This window comes from Nycticebus coucang, chromosome 11 (genome assembly GCF_027406575.1).
Source record: "Nycticebus coucang isolate mNycCou1 chromosome 11, mNycCou1.pri, whole genome shotgun sequence".
Lineage (NCBI taxonomy): Eukaryota > Metazoa > Chordata > Mammalia > Primates > Lorisidae > Nycticebus > Nycticebus coucang.
The window spans coordinates 69027199-69031571 of NC_069790.1; positions in this window are offsets into that span (position 1 = coordinate 69027199).

Here is a 4373-nt window from a genome sequence, read left to right on the forward strand (position 1 = left end):
AGAATATCAGGATCAAGAAACAAGACTTTTCTTTGTTTTGCAAGACTCTAATTCCTAGAATATGATAGCTTGTTAAATAAGGAAAATGGAATAACCCAGCTCGTAGGTTTATGTAGAAAAATATACAGATCTGAAGCTGATTTGAGGCTGACATGCTTAGGTTTTGGACTTTTCTAACTTTACTCCTGCCTGGGATCTATGGTGATTTGGACATAGATATGGAAGCTAAGTGGCTTAGTCTACTATGGTTTTGCTGTAGACCTAATCACATCCCTCCAAATTCATATGCTGAAGCCCTAACCCCCATGTGACTATATCAGAGATAGAGTCTTTAAAAAGGCAATTAAATTAAATGAGGTCATGGGGGTGGGGCCCTGATCCCAGAGAACTGGGGGCCTTATAAGAAAAGGAAGAGACATCACAGGTCTCTCCCCACCATATGAGGAATGGCAAGAAGGCAGCAGTCTGCAAGCCAGAAAGAGAGCCCTCACAGGAACCCAGCCATGCTGATACCCTCCTTCCAGACTACCAGCCTCTGGAACTGTGAGAAATAAATTTCTGTTGTTTAAGCCACCCAGTTGGTGGTGTTTTGTTATGTCAGCCTGAGACTTACTGAGTCAGGCTGTCATAACAGTAGAAGTTAGTTTGCTCATGGTTTTACAGATTAGAACTCCAACATCAAGGTTCCAGTTGATTTGTTTCCTGGTGAGGGTTGGGAACCCCTTGTTACTATGTCTTCATATGGCCAGTCCTCCATGTGAGCACTCTGGTCTCGCCTCCCCTTCTTCTAAAGACACCCATCCTTCCAGCATAATCACATAAAAAGTTCCACAGATAACAAAAATAAGGCAGTTGGAGGACTGCACCCCTCCTGAACGGCACATCGGCCTGCCGTCTTCCTGCCCTCTGACAGTGCCTCTCCACTGCAGAGGGAAAGCTCTGACACTCCAACCTGATCATGGCACTGACTTGCTTTTCAACAGCAGCTCATTGTTTATGACATAAAGTTCATATTGATCCTGGCAAACAAGGCCCTTCACCATCTGGCCCCAGTGCTGCTGTTTTGTTTCATTTCTTTCCACTACCAAAACATCTTCATCTTCAGCCTCGGGCAGCCATCCCAAAGTTCCACGTTGCCCTGCTGTTCTACAACTTTCAGATTTACCTGGAAAACTCTCTTTCCTTCCAAATCCTACTCATCCAATTCACAGACTCCTATTCATTCTTCAAGTCCTGGATACATTTTTACCTTTTTTCCAAGCCCTAGAAATAAATCTTGCTCCACATTCCCATTGCATCTTGAATATTCAGTTCATTACATACAATTATTTGCCATATTTATTGTCCATGTTTCCCTATATTGGGCTTATGTCAGAAATTTAAAGTGGCACACATAATTTTATGGTTTGAAAAACTACCTTTCTCTTTCTTGGTACTTCTCCGTTTTGCAAGTATAACTCTTTTTTATCAATCAGCCCTTGGACTAAATTCTGGAAAACTTTTTCAATCTCTAGAGATTAGTGAGTCTCCCACAGACCCCTCATCACATGCATCACATTTCCATTGTGTATTTATTTATTTGCTATTTGTCTTCCTCTGAAACAGTGAATGAATATCATCTATCTGCTGGACGTGTGCTGTCCGGTATAGCAGGCACTAATCACAGGTGGCTAACGGCCATCTGCAATGTGCCTCATCCAAATTAAGATGTGTTGTGCTGCTAACTGTAAAACATACATGTATATAGGATTTTTTTAAAAAATACCAATACCAGAAAAAAAAAGAATATGAAATATCACCATAATAGTTTTTATATTAGTTACATGTTGAAATGATAACATCTGGGATATAGTGAGATAATCATAGTTGGTCTTCCACCTCTGTGGGCTCCATATCCAGCGATTCAACCACCAATGGATCAAAAATCTTCATGGGAAAAAAAATCACATCTGTAACAAACATGTGCAGACATTTTGTATGTTGTTATTCTCTAAACAATATAGTATATCAACTATTCACATAGCATTTCCATTGTATTAGGTATTATAAATAATGTAGAGTTGACCTGAAGTAGACAGGAGTTTGTGCATGGGTTATGTGCAGATATGCTCCATTCTATGTCAGGGACTAAGCATCTTGGATTTTAGCATATGCAGTAGGTCCTGGAACAAATTCCCCACGGAGACCAAGGGACAATTGTATATTATTAAAATTAATTTCATTTTTTTTTACTTTCTTTACCCTGGCACTAGAAAATTAAACATTTCATATGTGCCACACATTATTTTTCTCTTCTATAGCCCTGCACTAGATCATGCACCTCAAGAATAGGGAGAGTGTACTGTATTGTTTCTATATCAATTGATTCTGTATCGGTTTATTGCCCTCAAAATATATACTGAATGAGTAAATTAGAAAATGGCAAGTATTCAGGAGAAAACAACTCCATCAGGTGGTGCCTGTGGCTCAGTGGGTAAGGCACCAGCCCCATATACCGAGGGTGGCGGGTTCAAACCTGGCCCTGGCCAACTGCAAGAAAAAAATAGCTGGGTGTTGTGGCAGGTGCCTTATAGTCCCAGCTACTTGGGAGGCTGAGGCAAGAGAATCCCCTGAACCTAGGAGTTGGAGGTTGCTGTGAGCTGCGTGATGCCACGCACTCTACTGAGGGCGATAAAGTGAGACTCTGTCTCTAAAAACAAAAAACAACAACAAAAAAACCCCCCAGCTCCATCATTTAATTAGCAACAGGTGGAACTTTTGCACAGGTTGCATACTTCTAATCCATCAAAGGGATTTTAGAGCTGTCGTAAAAATATCCTCCTTCCGTGTGCTTATAAAGTAGAAGAAATTAGAGAAAAAGAAACCAGACTGAAAACCGTATGATGGTAAAGTCTTGACTCTAAAAATATATATGTATTCTGACTCTGCTTTAATAAACCTTTTTAGATGTTCCATTGGAATATGTGTTTGGGGGGCAACTCTGAATGTGCCTGTCATAGGCAGATGCTTCTGTTCTCTAAGACTAGAGACAGAGGAATCAGTAGGTGGTGATACAGATGGCAAAGAGAGGGTGGGGTGACATTTCAAACTGTGGGTGGGACTAATGCAAATTTGGCAGCCCAAATGGAATTTCTGTGGGCCTGACAATTTTTGTAAGACTTCTTGCTTCCCAAGCAATCTTCATCTACCCCCCTCCCCATATTTATATATGTGTGTGTGTGTGTGTGTGTGTGTGTAGAGAAGGGGAGAGAGAGTGTGTGTGTGTGTGTTTAACTTTCTCCATTGGAAATCTGGTATGTTGAAATTATCAAAGACTAAGAATCCCTCTCAAAATTTTTCTTATGGGACAAAATTTTACACTTCTAACATAGAATCATAGGAATTTCTGTCAAAAAACATCTTAAATATAGTGAAACATATTTGTTCTTCATTATGCATTTACTTATTAAAAGCACATATGGTAAGCATACGCCAAAGAGAAAAAAGTACAAATTATTTCATCTGATTTCTGAAGCCATTGTCATTAAGAGTCACATAGCCATAGAACACAAACTACCTAAGAACAGTCAAGCTTCCACACAAGTACCCTTTCCAAGAAATCAAGGTGGAGAAATTTAACCACTGTGTCCTTGATCCCTAACCTTTCTGCAGAGAATGTCCTTCAGCTTGTCCACATCTTCACAGTTTAATTTGTTCAGCAGAGATGACATGTTTCCAACTGTCCAGCCACAATCGCTCCCTGTGTTACATCCTTTGTATTTTTTATGTGCTTGACCACAGGAGAGCCAAAGATATTACTGAAACTTTTTGCCAACTATTACTTCCAATATTCTCATCTACCAAAGTTGTAAAAGAAATGGAAATTTCAAAGATGAAATTGTTAATTGACTGTGAAAAGATTATACATGTCTTCAGACTCAGCAAAATGCCATAGAATTAGATCTTTATGTCCTGAATTCCAAGCAAATTTCATTTTAAGCTTTTGCTGGAGCAGGAAAAAAAAAAGAGCAGTAGTATAGATACTACGTAGTGCAAGTCAGGCTCTGGAGTAACCCAAATTCTTAGGCATGTGTATTGCTACCTAGGAGGTAACACAGGATAGCTAATGTGAAAAGTAATTTAGCATTACTTAGTAAAATTGCACATACTCAACTGTGCAACCATTCATTCTTCGGATTGTATCCTGAGGAAATTCTCAAAACATATTAACCAAGAAATAAGTACAAGAATGTTCACAGAAACACTGTTGGTGAGAGCAAAGACTTAGAGCTCACACAAAGGCCAATCAACAATAAAATCAATAAAAAGAGTTGTGGTGAATTTATATATTGGAATGCTAGACAGCATTAAAAATGAATGCTCTACATGGCTGG